The following is a 15686-nucleotide window of genomic DNA, read 5'->3' as shown; positions in this document are numbered from 1 at the left end:
CACAGATGCATCAAATGAAACAAACATCTCTCTTCTTGTTAACAACAAACAGAGCTAATGACATTTTAAACACAAAGAGGAGGGCGAGGCCTTTTCATAGAAGAGGATTACAAGTGTGCCAAGTGTTTTATCACAACGTACACATCAAATATGTATTGGTCCTTCAGAGGGATGAAACTGACCACTTGGACATTGCATTGGTGATAAAGTGTGAACAACCTTCGTCACCCGAAGCAGTACATGAAATGGTGGTGTACGAGTAGAGGATGCAATTCCTTTTTAACATGAAACACATGTTCAGGATTGTCATTCTAAAACACCTGTTGAACCTGAACGGGATCCAGGATGAGATAAACCTCAACAATTCCATAGTTATTAATCATCGTTTTCGGATAACAAAATCATTTAAACACAACTTTGGAAAGTGTCTTTGTTTTCGGTCATTATTATGGAATTCGAAATTCTCAAGAGCCAAGTTTTGCAGAACTCAGTGTTACACCTTTGTGCTGAGGAAATCCTTGGGGTTCTTCTCCGCCGTTAAGATGAGATTCTGTACAGTATGGATTTGCGAATGCAGTCCCCTTTGTGGCTCCAATGGACATCATTAAATTCCTGTCCACATGTCTATCTGTTGTCATTATCTCATCTTCTTCCCAAAGTCCGTCAAACTTTTCTGTTGAACGACACTCGAGGGTGATAACTGAAGCTGTCATGTGATGATATGTGAGGTCAGGTCTTAGGTCATGTCATGCCTTGCATCTCTAAAAGCCTGTTATTCCAAATGTCCTCTGGTGTCCTGTCAGAGCGGGCTTCTTTCGGATCACCAACCTTGGTCTCCCCAGGTTTGTAAACAAAGATTTAAATGGATATTTCATTTTTTTTTTTTTTTTTTTTTTTTTTTTTTGTATACAAGATCGAGGCTCGTGAAAGAGCGAACATTAATCACACAGAAAGACAAACAGACACATAAAACAAATAACATCGGGAGCGGTAGACAAGATGGGGAGAGAGGGGGAAGGACACAAACACAACATTTGAGAGCAGGGCCATCGAGGGATCTGTGGGAGGGAGCGGGCTTGGGGGGGGGGGGTGGGAGAGGTATAAACATATGGACACTGCCAGGATTTCCAGGAAATAAGTTGGAATTTCAAACAAGGTGGATCTGGGGTGAATTAGTGGGGGTAGAAAAGATCAAGGTTATGGATGGGGGAAGATAAGAGATGGTGGTGAACAGCTGTTTTAAAGACCTGGAGGGAGGAGAGGGATTGAAGGGAGTGTGGGAGTTTGTTCCACAGGCGGGAGAAAAGAGGAATGAAAGAGTGAAGGTGAGCAGAGAGCCGAGATTTCGGCAGTTTAACCATCAGAGGGTTGCTGGCAGATCTTGTGCGACCTGTAGGAATATTTGGGGGACAGAGCACAGAGAGAGCTGGGGGAGCAAGGCCGGAGAGGAGTCGGTAGAAGACAGAAAGACCACCTACCTGCCTGCGGTGAGTGAGTGAAAGGCCCTCAGAGATAGCTTCATCGCGGGAGATTCCAATGATTTTGAAAGCTTTGGATTCAACAGCGTGAAGCCGAGCCAGGTGTGAGGCAGGAGCACCAGCCCATAGGGGAGAACAGTATTCCATTGAGCTGCGGATGAAAGCCTTGTAAGTGGTGAGGAGCTCAGGTGTGCCGAGGAAGGACTTCGCACGACGGAGGATGCCCAGTCGGCGACTGGCTTTGGAGGCCAGCTTGGAAATGTGGTTTTCCCAAGAAAGATCATGGCAGATAGTGAGACCCAAAAGCTTGAGTGACAGAACTTCTTGGAGAGGATTGTTGAGAAAGTAGATGGGAGGGTTGTCCAGTCGATCTTTTCGGAGAGACATAGTAAGAGAGTGAGATTTGGCAGGATTGAAAGACATGTTCCACTTGTTTGACCAGTCTGTGATTTTGTCCAGGTCTTCAGAGAGTGAGGAGGCTGCAGACTGCCGATCTGAGGGAAGAGGAATGGAGCGGCAGAGAGTGGAGTCATCAGCAAAGAGATAGAGAGGATTTTCCAGAGAGTCAGAGAGATCATTGATAAAGACCAGAAAAAGCACAGGGCCCAGCACACTTCCTTGGGGAACTCCAGCCTGAACAGGAAGGGGAGATGAGAGAAATCCATTCAGGGCCACACGTTGACTACGACCAGAGAGGAAGTCCGCAAGCCATGCATGGAGATTTCCATGGATACCATAGGAGGAGAGTTTGGTGAGCAGAGCTGGGTGCCAGACCGTATCAAAGGCCCTTGATATGTCAAGGGAGACAGCTCTGATTTCCTGTTTGGCATTGAGGACCTCCATCCATTGTTGAGACAGCAGAAGCAGCATGTCCAGAGTAGAGTGACCTGGTCTGAAACCAAATTGATGATCAGAGATCAAGCCATTGGAGAAGAGGAAAGATTTCATATCCGAAGCAATGATGGATTCCATGACTTTGCTGATAATTGGGAGCAGGCTGATTGGTCTGTAGTTGCAAGGATCTGTTTTTGCACCTTTTTTGTGTAAAGCAGTAATGTTAGCTGATTTCCAGGATGCTGGCAGATGACCTTGAGCAAAAGATAGGGTGAAAAGAACAGAGAGAGGGTGAGATAGAGCGGCAGAGCAGGATTTTAAGACCCGTGGGCTGATGCCGTCTGGTCCAGTTGCAGAATCAGAGTCGAGGTTTGACAAAAACTCCTCCACCTTGTCAGGAGAGAAGGACACAGAGTCCAGGAGCAGTTGGGTTCGACTGGGAAAGGTGGGAACAGAGAGAGATGGGTTTGGGACTAAGGATTTCGAGGCGAACACAGAGTTGAGGCATTCGGATTTGTCACGTGCGATGTCAACTCTGTGGCCATTTGAGGTAAGGGAGGGGATGGAGGGGGAACAAACACCAGAAACGGATTTGACCAGACGCCACCAGGATTTGGAGGAAGGAGACAGGTTTGAGAGTTCATTCTTGAGTGAGGAGAGATAGTGCTTCCTGGCACTCCTGAGGGTAGACACACACTTGTTCCGAGCTTGGTGGAAGGAACTGAGATTTCCTTCAGTTGGATTAGCCTTCCAAGAGGCAAAGGCAAGTTGTTTCAGGGCAACTGCCTCACCACAAGATTCAGTGTACCATGGACGGGAGGAAGGGTAAGACAATTGAAGGCGAGATGGGATAAATCTGTGCATGAGAGAGATCAGTTTGCTTTGGAAGAATTCCCAGGAAGAATTGATGTCAGAGGCAGTGGAGATGGGAGACCAATCCAGACGATTGATGGCTGCTTGAAGACCGTCCCAGTCGGCCTGAGTGAAATGCCAGACTCGTCGACGCTGAGGAGGCTCTCTGAGAATGGCCAGAGAGATGTCCACTTTGACAAGCACATGATCAGAAGAACCGATTGGAGCAGAAGAAGAGCAGCAGACATTAGCAGGGAAGTTTGTCATAACCAAGTCTAGAAGAGAAGATACTCCATTGGCTGAGATCCGGGTCAGGAAATTGACAGATTGTGTCAATCCCAGTGAGTCACAGAAGTCCTTTGCTGAGGTGCCATGACTAGTGAGAGAGGAACCCACACCCAACCAGGTGGCATGATGACAGTTGAAGTCACCACATATGAGGAAGAGAGAGTTGGGATGAGTGGATAGAAGTTGGTCCATGTTGTCAGACATTGAAATGTAGATGGAGTCATCACTGTTTGGAGGACGGTACAGAACACATATGAACAAAAGGTGGGAGCGGAGAGGAAGCCGTAACCAGAGGTACTCCTGCGGGTGAGGAGGAAAGAGAGCAGTGCAAGGAGAGTGAGGAAGAGAGTTTTTGACAAAGATAGCCACCCCACCACCAGGCCGAGGCTCAGGTCTATCATACCGGAGGAGGGAGTAACCAGGAAGAGATATTAAGGAATCAGAGACATCTTGAAGGAGGAAAGTCCCTGTTAAGCAGATCAAGTCTGGATTGTCAGAAGCAACCTGTATGGAGAGATCAGTCAGGTTTGAGCGAAGGCCCCGGATGTTTGAGGTCCATACCGTTAATGAAGAGAGAGGGGGAGCATCGGGTACAGGACAGGGGAGGGGAGGAGTAGGGTAAGATGAAGGATGAGAGGGGGAGGTAGGGAGAGCAGTTGATAGTGTTTCAGATGTTGCAGAAGAGTTCCAAGAAAGGGAAGGATGAGGAGGATGAAAGGTTTGCTGGTGAAGGGATGCGGCACAGTGAGGGGTTGTTTGAGGGGGGGCAGAGGAAAGTAGAAGGTTTGGGGGGGTGGAGGTATGAGATAGAAGGGAGACGAAGTGGGGAGGAGGCAGCTTGGAGGAGGAGGGGGGAGGAGAGAGAATTGGAGAGGAATGGTATGGGGGGAGAATTGAATGGGAGGGATTGGGGGGGAGTTTTGAAGGGCAGGAGTGAGGGGGGAGTTTAGGAGGGGAGGGGCAAGGGGGGAGTTTTGGAGGGAAGGGGAAAGGGGGGAGATCAGGAGTGGAGGGGCAAGGGTGGGATTAGGAGGGGAGGGGCAAAGGGGAAGTTTAGGAGGGGAAGGGCAAGGGGGGAGTTCAGGAGTGGAGGGGCAAGGGGGGAGTTTAAGAGTGGAGGGGCAAGGGGGAAGTTTCGGAGTGTAGGTGCAAGGGGGGGGATTTGGATGGGAGGGGCAAGAGGGGAGTTTAGAAAGTGGATGATTAATGAAAGACGAACATTGATAACAAATTGGGTTTGTTGTGATTTTCGAGTTAGCAATCCGGTTCAGGATGATGGAGGAGGGATGGAATGAATGTGAATTTAGACCATGTAGTGAGGGAGACGTATAAGATATTGAATTTCTTTTTTTTGAAGTGGAATGAGTTGGAGAGGAAATTGAGAAAAGCCTTTTAAATAGGAAGAAAAACAGCGTGTTGTAATATACCACTGAATAAAAAACAGAAGGGGAAAGGTTAAACATATTTAAAAATATTTAAACAGAACTATGAACAATCTTATATGCACAAAAATACCAACGGGGGGAGAGCCGAGAGGGACCACCACGAGTCACGTGAACAGGGCAAACGGTGGATGGCAAGGAGATAATGGGGGTGGGGCGAACAGCACACCTGGACAGAAAATACAGGATGAGACAACAGTACACGTGGAGAAAATAAAATAAATGTTTTTGGTTTTTTTTTTTTTTTTTTTGGGGGGGGGGGGGGGGTGGGGATTTAGAACGTTAGACAGTATTATGTTCGGGGTAGAAGGGAAAAAACCAAGAGCCAAGCAAAACACACTTAAGTTAACAAAACACCGACGGGGGTACAACTACAGTACAAGGCCACACACGAGGAGCAGAACACGATTAATTAAATACGAGTTACAGGAAATTCAAACCAAAACTAACTATAATCAAACAATATCACATGGACGATAAAATAACGAATTGAAATTTGCCAATCTATCTGGGGAAATGGGGGAGAAACACGTGGTCGAAGAACGAACGAACGAATAAGAAAGAATAAACGAATGAGCACAGAGAAGGTAATGTCTTTTTTGTTTGTTTTTTTGAGTTGAGATTTACATAAGGAAGTAGGCTTTGGGGTGGAAAGACTGCGAAAACAGAGAACGAAAGTTATTGGATCACAAACGACAGGCGCTGAGAGAAAAACAAAGCCTCAAGGTTGTACAGTGTACACTGTACAGGGCCTCGAGACGACACGAATTAATGCGATTTTCAATACAGGTATGAAAGATTTGCACTGAAAATCTTTGACGGGACAATATACGTACATACACCATAAAAGAAATACAGTTATAACGAAAATACAAATTGGAACAATGACTTAACTTCGATTTCGATGGAGAGCGTGGAGACCTGCGAAAAAACGAACCGTCGCCAGCAAGACCGGAAACGGAAGTCAAAGTTAAGTCATTTTACCAGTCAGTCAGTCAGTTAAGTTAAGTTAAGTTAAACAACCGAAATTTGAGACCAAATTTAACTGCTTTAATTATATCGACAGGTCCAGTCCTATTCCTGATCTTCATCAATGATCTATCTGACCCTCAAGAAAATCCTCTATATCTATTTGCTGATGACTCCATCTTCTGCCGTGACATCCCTCATCCTTCAGACATGCAGGCTGCAGCCACTTCCCTCTATTCAGACCTTGGCAAAATGACAAGCTGGTCAAACACTTGGAATATGTCTTTCAATCCTGATAAATCTCATTCACTCTCTCACTCTCACACTCTGTCTCTCACTGTCTATGTCTCCCTGTCTATGTCTCCCTGTCTATGTCTCCCTCTCTCTCTCTCTCTGTCTGTCTCTGTCTGTCTCTCTCTCTCTCTCTCTCTCTCTCTCTGGACAATCTGTCAAAACCTCCAATCTACTTTCTTAACAATCATCTGGAGGAAGTTCAGTTATTCAAAGTCCTGGGTCTCACTATCAGCGATGATGTTTCTTGGGAAAATCACATTTCAAAGTCGGCCTCCAAAACCAGCCACCAACTGGACATCCTCTGTCGTACAAAGTCCTTCCTTGGCACACCTGAACTCCTATCCACCTACAAGGCCCATCCTTGGCACACCTGAACTCCTAACTACCTACAAGGCCTTCATTCCCAGCTTGATGGAGTATTGCTCTCCCCTCTGGGCTGGCTCCCCTGCATCACACCTTACTCAGCTTGTCGCTATGGAAACCAAGACGTATAAGATTACTGGAATCTCCCACGATGAAGCTGAGTCTCTGGGGGTTACCACTCCGACATTGCAGACAGATCGGGGGTCTCTCTGTCTTCAACCACCTCCTTTCTGGTCTTGCACCTTGTGCTCTTTATGTGCCTTGTCCCACTTCCAACCCCCTTCCCAGGTTTCTGCACGTCTGACACGGTCCACCATCAACCCCCTTCTGGTGAAACAACCGAAATCCAGGATCACTACTCACCTCCACTCATTTGTTCCTCATCCCCCCCCTACCCCCCATCACCTCCCCCACCTAAGGAACAAACTCCCACATCTTTTTCAATCTCATTCCTCCATCCAGGTCTTCAAGGCAACCGTTCACCACCACCTCAGATCATCCCCCATTCCAAAACCATTAACTTTTCTACCCTGGTTGACCGCCTCTACACCCCAATCCCTCGTCCTTCCAAATTTCCAGTTTTCCCTCCTTTATCCATATTGTCCACCCCATGCATCCTCTCCTATCCCCCATCCCCACCACCCTATTGTTTGTCCAAGTCTCCCTCCATTTTTTCCTTCAACTCAGCTGTTTGTGTTTCCGCCCTTACCTCTCTCTCCTGTTCCTTTTGTCCTGATGCGGCCGGATCCGGTCAGAGTACTCGGACTAGCTCTTACACGAGCCTCGACTGTGTATACAAAAATAATAATGAAAACAGTTCATGCAGTTGATAGGAAAAGATGAAAACAGTCTTTATCTTTCCTTATAAAACCCTTGGTTAAATCGGTGGATACAAACCGTAAACTGTTCAATCTGGTGGAGGTGTGCGCTCTACCAAGTGTAGTTCCAGCTCTCTTCTGAATCACAACAACAATGGGATTCACAGATTCCAAACAACTTCATCCCATTACAAGAGTTCATGATGCACCGTGTCGGAGATCCTGCACCGAGGATGCTTACAGACACCGTGTCTACATATTCAAACCTTGTTACCTCCGCCAAAGGTGGATCGTGGTTATGTTTTCACCCCTGTTTGTGTGTGAACAAAATATTTCAAAAAGTTGTGGACGGATTCGGACGAAACTTGGTGGACAGGTTGGGTGTCTGACAAGGCCAAATGGATTCGATTTTGGTGAAGATCTGAATATGGATTCGGATATGAGAATTATTTAATTTATCCAGTGATTCTTCACCATTGAATTTATAATAATTATATCAGATATGGCTAACCAGGTGGAGGTATGTGCTCTCTTCTGAGTGCCGTTCTCGTCTCGGTCTGCATTCTTTGACTTACCTGGTAACATGATAAAAACAGGTACATTCTGATCAACAGTATCACATTACCTGTACAGTGTACTACACAAGTGCGTGGTCGGTGTGCGTGTGCATCGGACTCACCGTATCAGGTGTGTACTGAAAGAGGAGGCTTCACCAACAAAGACAAAAGATGTACAAAGGAAGAAACAAAACGTTTTCGTCCTTCAAGGAATAAAATGAACAAAATCTATAACCGGATAAACTTTCCTGTGGTTACGGAACCGGTCCAGGAAGTGAACGCCTTCATAGTACGTGACGCAGTGACGTCATTCCGGGAAGTGAACACCGTTCCGATCCGAGAATCGACGTCATTATCTTCTCAGGGTGGATACACTAACTGCAACGAAGAAGTTCTCCACAAAATTGGGATTAATAATAATGACGTCTCTGCAAAATAATATATTTTCAGCTTTACTCACCAAATAAACTCGATTTAACTCACCAAATAAACTTGATTTAACTCACCAAATAAACTTGATTTAACTCACCAAATAAACTTGATTTAACTCACCAAATAAACTTGATTTAACTCACCAAATAAACTCGATTTAACTCACCAAATAAACTCGATTTAACTCACCAAATAAACTCGATTTAACTCACCAAATAAACTCGATTCAACTCACCAAATAAACTCGATTTAACTCACCAAATAAACTAACTCACCAAATAAACTAACTCACCAAATAAACTAACTCACCAAATAAACTCGATTTAACTCACCAAATAAACTTGATTTAACTCACCAAATAAACTTGATTTAACTCACCAAATAAACTTGATTTAACTCACCAAATAAACTTGATTTAACTCACCAAATAAACTTGATTTAACTCACCAAATAAACTTGATTTAACTCACCAAATAAACTTGATTTAACTCACCAAATAAACTCGATTTAACTCACCAAATAAACTAACTCACGAAATAAACTAATTCACCAAATAAACTCGATTTAACTCACCAAATAAACTTGATTTAAGTCACCAAATAAACTTGATTTAACTCACCAAATAAACTTGATTTAACTCACCAAATAAACTTGAATTAAATCACCAAATAAACTTGATTTAACTCACCAAATAAACTTGATTTAACTCACCAAATAAACTTGATTTAACTCACCAAATAAACTTGATTTAACTCACCAAATAAACTCGATTTAACTCACCAAATAAACTTGAATCCTTGTGATGTTTCTGGGTACACTTGAGCTTGCCGAGTCGATGGAAAAGCCAAACACTGTTTTTGTCTTTTTCGTGGAACCGCCCACCAACGTGCGACCTCCCACTAATGGGCGGGGCTGCCAAACAACATGAGGGAGGGGATTCACGCACCAACGTGCGACCTCCCACTAATGGGCGGGTCTTCTAAACAACATGATAGTCTAGTAGGAAGACTAGGTCCCTCTGCACCCCCCGGAGATATACTTCTAATCAGTGTTTCTAGATTGGAAAAAATGTGTAGAAAATGACTAGCTATGGCCCCAAGCTGAAAAAATGTCCCACATACCATTTTTATGCAAATTACTGCTGCAAATTTTATGCAAAATTATGCAAATTTTATGCAAATTTTTGATGAGGAGTAGAGTTGAGGGGTCTTTGAGGGCTTCATCGAGGTGCTCTCGGTTGCAAGACTGGGTCATTCTGAGAAGCACAGCAGGGTCAGAGATCATGATGTTCTCCTCCTCAGTGAATCTCTCCATCAACAGCCTCTCCATTGCCTCACACACTGTTTTGAGGCAAAAGAGGGACTTTGCGTAGGCCTTTCCACTGAGAACACCTTTGAGAGATCCACTTGTTACTAGTTGTGCCTCAAAGAGAATCTCTGCATATCCAGAACCACGCATCTTGTGTCCAGTGAGCATCCCGATGTAGTTCATGGATGTGTGGAAGGGTCCAATCGTTACTACATGACTAGCAAATTCATTTGGCCAGCGCCAGATGATGGGAAGGGCTTTCATGCAGACACCCAGATCAAATGTATTCAGGACCCATCTCTGACCCACCTCAGCAGTTGCTGCCTCGGAACGCTTCAGTAGCTCACGAACAACTGCGTTGTCTGTGATCGGTTGGTGGATAGGCGTGCAGTAGTCGACTGTTGATTTGCTGGGTGGGGGAGAACCAGTTGCAGAGGTGAAACCCCCTAGCCCAGGCACAGGCTGCAGGCCATTGCCATGCCATGCAGGCACCAGGCACAGACCGATCACAGACAACGCAGTTGTTCGTGAGCTACTGAAGCGTTCCGAGGCAGCAACTGCTGAGGTGGGTCAGAGATGGGTCCTGAATACATTTGATCTGGGTGTCTGCATGAAAGCCCTTCCCATCATCTGGCGCTGGCCAAATGAATTTGCTAGTCATGTAGTAACGATTGGACCCTTCCACACATCCATGAACTACATCGGGATGCTCACTGGACACAAGATGCGTGGTTCTGGATATGCAGAGATTCTCTTTGAGGCACAACTAGTAACAAGTGGATCTCTCAAAGGTGTTCTCAGTGGAAAGGCCTACGCAAAGTCCCTCTTTTGCCTCAAAACAGTGTGTGAGGCAATGGAGAGGCTGTTGATGGAGAGATTCACTGAGGAGGAGAACATCATGATCTCTGACCCTGCTGTGCTTCTCAGAATGACCCAGTCTTGCAACCGAGAGCACCTCGATGAAGCCCTCAAAGACCCCTCAACTCTACTCCTCATCAAAAATTTGCATAAAATTTGCATAATTTTGCATAAAATTTGCAGCAGTAATTTGCATAAAAATGGTATGTGGGACATTTTTTCAGCTTGGGGCCATAGCTAGTCATTTTCTACACATTTTGTCCAATCTAGAAACACTGATTAGAAGTATATCTCCGGGGGGTGCAGGGGGACCTAGTCTTCCTACTAGACTATGAGGGAAGTGGCTTCACGCAACCAACGTGCGACCTCCCACTAATGGGCGGGGCTTCTAAACAACATGAGGGAAGTGGCTTCACGCAACCAACGTGCGACCTCCCACTAATGGGCGGGGCTTCTAAACAACATGAGGGAAGTGGGTTCACGCACCAACGTGCGACCTCCCACTAATGGGCGGGGCTTCTAAACAACATGAGGGAAGTGGCTTCACGCAACGAACGTGCGACCTCCCACTAATGGGCGGGGCTTCTAAACAACATGACGGAATTGGGTTCACGCAACCAACGTGCGACCTCCCACTAATGGGCGGGGCTTCTAAACAACATGAGGGAAGTGGGTTCACGCACCAACGTGCGACCTCCCACTAATGGGCGGGGCTTCTAAACAACATGAGGGAAGTGGGTTCACGCACCAACGTGCGACCTCCCACTAATGGGTGGGGCTTCCAAACAACATGAAGTGTTTATCCCATCTCAACAAAGCAGAACAAATGGTCATGGAGGGGTGGGGTTGGAGGGGGTGCCTGGCATCGCATTTTAAATTTCCCCCTCCCCCCATTGGTAAACCACATCAGTAAAAGGCAAAGAGGTCACAAAATATAATTAATTACTTTCTTTTCTTGTGGAAGATGAGAGTGATGTGTGATTTGAGTGATTGTTTGTGAGGTGTTCGTGTGGACTGGTCAGCACTCTGACCTTGACTGTGCTTCTCCGCCGAATACGCCAGTAAGAAAGAACGGGGAAGATTTGGCCCCCTGTCTGTAGTCTAGGACCTGGCTTAGACATGTATGCACAGAATTTAGGAGAGGATAACTCAACTGTTATAGGCTAATATGACTCCAAGGAACAACTTGGGATATGTGCCAAAATCTCTATCCGGGACGAAAAGCCCGAAAATGACCACGCCCTTTTAAAAATGACCACGCCCTTTTTCATCAGAAGTGCAACTTCCGACATAGCTGTATCTTCGAAACCGTTGGAGCTACAGATTTTCTGAGGTGCTCAAAATGTTCAGAATGGCCATGTTTAGGGGGATCATAGAAGAGTGTAAAATTTCTAATTTGATATTTTACGAGAAAATGGCTAAAAACCGTTAGGTCAACTTATTACCATACAACTACCTACATACTGGAATTGCCATATATTTATAACAGTTGAGTTATCCTCTCCTAATTATGTGCATACATGTCTAAGCCAGGTCCTCTACTAATTAATATAATCATTCAATGATAAACTAACAAGACTGCTTCATAGCACCAGTGCTACAAGATCCGGAGAGAGTGAAACAGTGAGAGAACGACTTATCCATCCAGTGTCACAGAGATAATATCTCACTGAAGTACAGCGAAATGGTAAGACAAGCTTTAATATATATACCTAGTCTTATATCTGTGGCTTCTGTGGGTTGGTCACAAAGTGTCTCCCAGCACTCCATGCGCTGACTGGGTGCGATACAACTAGCAAGATATCAACTAAACTTGCAGCCCTGAATGCTGTCCGCCAACCAGGAAATTCCTCTCCGATCCTGAATTTCGACTGTCCACAGCTAACAGAAAGCGCAATACAGATGGCGGAGACATTCTTGGTCAAGTGCCTCAAACCATTAACAGACCTGAAGACATTTGACGACCTGCGTCTCGCTGCATTTGATAGCAATGCCCTCAAGATGGACTTTGAGAGAACCACTTGCACCTCAACTAATGCAAGGAAACATATCCATGGAGGCTATCACCAACAGCAGCTGTGGGTCCAAGCCCCATTTAGAGACGCCACCTTGTTTATGAATGCCGAGTCTTATGGTTTTGTAAGAAGGGGCAGTTTATTAGTCCCTGAGATTGTGATCTCAAAACCCGAAGGCCTGCCAGATCCCTGCACGTGTGGCAAATGTGCTCGCAAGAATGGGTGTCCCTGCAGGGTAGCTGGGATCAAGTGTTGCAAGTACTGCAAATGCAAGGGAGGTGATTATTGTAAAAACCCTATCACTGAATGAACGCTGCTCATCATCCTCATACCTGGACTCTGTTGTGTTACTCTTCATGTTCCTGACCCTGGTTTACATGACTCATAAACAGTACCAACGTGGTGTTAAAAGTTGTATTGTTCGCTGTTGGACAATTTCCCTGCTGATCTTTGAAACATTTAAGCTCTCTCGATACTGCTGCCTACTAAAGTAATAAGTTTTGTTTTTTATTTTTTATTTTAAGTTCACATTCCATTGATAATCTATCTATAATTCCAGTAATCTCTGTCTGTACGTTTGTACGTTTGTATGTTTGTCTGTCTGTGACCGCTGTTTCTCGACAACCACGGGTCCGATATACTTTTAACTTGCCAGGTATATTGCTGGGGACCCGAGGATGTGCCTTTTCAAGGTTTCATATTAATCGGACAATTACTTACCGAGCTATGTCCAAAAAACGATTCAACCAATCAGAGAGCAGCGAACGATCGCGTGTGCCGAACGTGGCGGGCACACTCTGCCTCGGATGGCACATTTGAGAGCGTATTCATTTATTTCACGTTTGCAAACTATGTTGGCGTTAAACTATGTTTTACAACTAATAAAAACGAATTTGCGATTCATTCGCTTTCCTGCGCGTTTGTGCACGCGATGGCGATTTCTTTACCAAACTCCGGAAGCCGTTCGCTTTGGACCAAACCATTTCATGTAAATAGAGGGGGGGGATATAATTTTAGATATAGATATAGTACGGGCATGCCCTAGTAGTATGTAATGATTGAAAATAGTATTTCTTTATATGAACCAAATGCTCGCTTTCTTTCTTTTTAAAAAATCCCTTGTATTGTTCAAATTCCAAATTGTCAGTTCAACTCTAGGAGATGACACAAATGTTCTAACTTTGCTCTAAGTCCGGAAAGTTTAAGTTAATAAATATATGGCAATTCCAGTATGTAGGTAGTTGTATGGTAATAAGTTGACCTAACGGTTTTTAGCCATTTTCTCGTAAAATATCAAATTAGAAATTTTACACTTCTATGATCCCCTAAACATGGCCATTCTGAACATTTTGAGCACCTCAGAAAATCTGTAGCTCTAACGGTTTCGAAGATACAGCTATGTCGGAAGTAGCATTTCTGATGAAAAAGGGCGTGGTCATTTTAAAAGGGCGTGGTCATTTTCGGGCTTTTCGTCCCGGATAGAGATTTTGGCACACATCCCAAGTTGTTCCTTGGGGTCATATTAGCCTATAACAGTTGAGTTATCCTCTCCTAAATTATGTGCATACATGTCTAAGCCAGGTCCTAGACTACTGGTGTTGCAGGCTGAAAATAGAACAGCACTCCGAAGAGAGCATACATACCTCCACCTGGTTTGCCATATCACTCAATGGTAAAGAATCACGAAAAAATTATACGAGCTGCATCCGGATCAGGATCTTTACCAAAATCAAAAAGATTATTTATTGTCTCACACACAACCTGTCAAACAAGTTTTGTCCAAATCCATCAATAACTTTTTGAGATATCCTGCTATGTATCGTTTTTGGCCCGATCTCCCAATGGTGAAGAATCACTTAAAATTCTAATAGCCGGATCCGAATCCAGATCTTCACCAAAATCAAACCATTTTGTCCTTGTCACATACGCTTCCTCTCTGCCCAATTTCGTCCGAATCCGTCCACAACTTTTTGAGATATTTTGTTTACAAACAAACAAACAGACAGATAGGGGTGAAAACATAACCTCCATGCACCTTTGGTAGCGGAAGTAATCACCGTGAAGAAGAATCCACATTAGTTTCTGTGCGGAGTGTGTCATCAAGGGGTGGTGTGTGCTTGATGTTTTTTTTTTGATTGTTTTTTGAATACAAGATCGAGGCTCGTGAAAGAGCGAACATTAATCACACAAAAAGTCAAACCGACACATAAAACATACAATAAGGGGAGCAGAAGACAAGATGGGGAGAGAGTGGGAAGGACACAAACACAACATTTGAGAGTAGGGCCATCGAGAGATCTGTAGGAGGGAGAGGGCTTAGGGGGAGGTTGGAGAGGTATAAAACATATGGACACTGCAAAGACTTCCAGGAAAGAAGTTGGAATTTCAAAAAAAGTGGATCTGGGGTGAATTAGCAGGGCTAGAAAAGATCAAGGTTTTGGATGGGGGAAGATAAGAGATGGTGGTGAACACCTGTTTTAGAGACCTGGACGGAGGAGTGGGATTGAAGGGAGTGGGGGAGTTTGTTCCAGAGGCGGGAGAAAAGAGGAATGAAACAGTGAAGGTGATCAGAGAGCCTAGATTTTGGCAGCTTAACCAGAAGAGGGTTGCTAGCAGATCTTGTGCGACCTGGAGGAATATTTGGAGGACAGAGCACAGAGAGAGCTGGGGGAGCAAGGCGGGAGAGGAGTCGGTAGAAGACAGAAAGACTACCAACCTGCCTGCGGTGAGTGAGTAAAAGGCCCTCGGAGTTAGCATCATCGCGGGAGATTCCAATGATTCTGAAAGCTTTGGTTTGAACAGCGTGAAGCCGAGCTAGGTGTGAGGCAGTACAGTATTCCATTGAGCTGTGGATGAAAGCCTTGTTTGTGGTGAGGAGCTCAGTCGTGCCATGAAATGACTTCGCACGACGGAGGATGCCCATTCGGCAACTGTGTTTGGAAGCCAGCGTGGAAATGTGGTTTTCCCAGGAAAGATCATGGCAGATAGTGACGCCCAAAAGCTTGAGCGACAGAACATCTTGGAGAGGATTGTTGAGAAAGTAGATGGGAGGGTTTGGCCAGTGCTGTCTTTTCGGAGAGACATAGTAAGAGTGTTAGATTTGTCAGGATTGAAAGACATGTTCCACTTGTTTGACCAGTCTGTGATTTTGTCTAGGTTTGCAGAGAGCGAGGAGGCT

At 45.0% G+C, this 15686-nt stretch overlaps 2 protein-coding genes across 4 annotated transcripts in view; one reads left to right on the top strand and one right to left on the bottom strand.

Annotated features, from left to right (window-relative positions):
- Positions 1 to 9156, bottom strand: part of LOC137415668 (E3 ubiquitin/ISG15 ligase TRIM25-like) — a 62306-nt gene extending 53150 nt beyond the window's left edge. Inside the window, exon 1 of one of the 3 annotated variants that reach the window (XM_078770099.1) lies at positions 9108 to 9156. The gene's annotated coding sequence lies outside the window, so the exon portion shown is untranslated. Of the gene's footprint in view, positions 1 to 8017; positions 8199 to 9107 lie in introns of those variants that run through there. The other 2 variants (XM_078770097.1, XM_078770098.1) reach the window with 2 other exon arrangements.
- Positions 1 to 15686, top strand: part of LOC144889525 (zinc finger BED domain-containing protein 5-like) — a 77426-nt gene that overhangs the window by 26902 nt on the left and 34838 nt on the right. The window lies entirely within an intron of this gene.

The sequence above is a fragment of the Myxine glutinosa genome, chromosome 1 (genome assembly GCF_964187855.1).
Source record: "Myxine glutinosa chromosome 1, kmMyxGlut1.1, whole genome shotgun sequence".
Lineage (NCBI taxonomy): Eukaryota > Metazoa > Chordata > Myxini > Myxiniformes > Myxinidae > Myxine > Myxine glutinosa.
This window is presented reverse-complemented; position numbering and strand designations above follow the sequence as displayed.